At 63.3% G+C, this 550-nt stretch overlaps 1 long non-coding RNA gene across 1 annotated transcript; it reads right to left on the reverse strand.

The window, feature by feature from the left end:
- Positions 1-15: 15 nt before the first annotated feature.
- On the reverse strand, positions 16-544 carry LOC109365252. The gene is made up of 3 exons (XR_002110868.1): positions 457-544; positions 156-321; positions 16-43 (listed from the first exon to the last, which is right to left on the reverse strand). It is a non-coding gene; the product is annotated as an uncharacterized LOC109365252 (long non-coding RNA).
- Positions 545-550: the final 6 nt, after the last annotated feature.

Consider the following 550-nt stretch of genomic DNA (forward strand, 5'->3'; position numbering starts at 1 on the left):
GGCCGGCCAGCATCAGCCACATAGGAAGGGATGCACTGCGGAGCTGCAGAGAGGAAGGAGAGGGCCACAGTCAGAGTCCCAGCAGCGAGGAGGAGGGCGGCAGCCCTGCAGCCCCCAGCTCAACACAGATCACGCGTGGAGGGAGGGCACTCTACCATAGGTGCTGAAGAGTTTGCTCAGGGTGACGAGCACAAACTCCTTGCACATGTCCCCCGTGGCCTTCAGGTGGCTCTGGAGCTCGGCCATCACCAAGGTGAAGTGCGTCCGAGCCAGAGCCACCAGGACATTGCTGGCAGCTGTCTTCATATTGCCAGTCACGCCCTGAAAAAGAGTCTCTGGTGACATGCGGCACAGGAGACTGCCTGAGGCCCTTGGAAGGGCTAAGCCATCACCGTCCGCCAGCAGAACAGCAGCGTGGGCAGGCGGCTCCCTTTGCCTTTGGGAGTGACCCCTCACCTGGGCTGCCGTCAGGTCCTGGGACACCTCTGCCAGCAGCCGGTTCACCACTCCGCACGGCGGGCGGCTGTTGTCTTCCCACAGGGCGCTCTCC

This window comes from Meleagris gallopavo, unplaced genomic scaffold, assembly GCF_000146605.3.
Source record: "Meleagris gallopavo isolate NT-WF06-2002-E0010 breed Aviagen turkey brand Nicholas breeding stock unplaced genomic scaffold, Turkey_5.1 ChrUn_random_7180001996269, whole genome shotgun sequence".
In the NCBI taxonomy this organism is placed as follows: domain Eukaryota; kingdom Metazoa; phylum Chordata; class Aves; order Galliformes; family Phasianidae; genus Meleagris; species Meleagris gallopavo.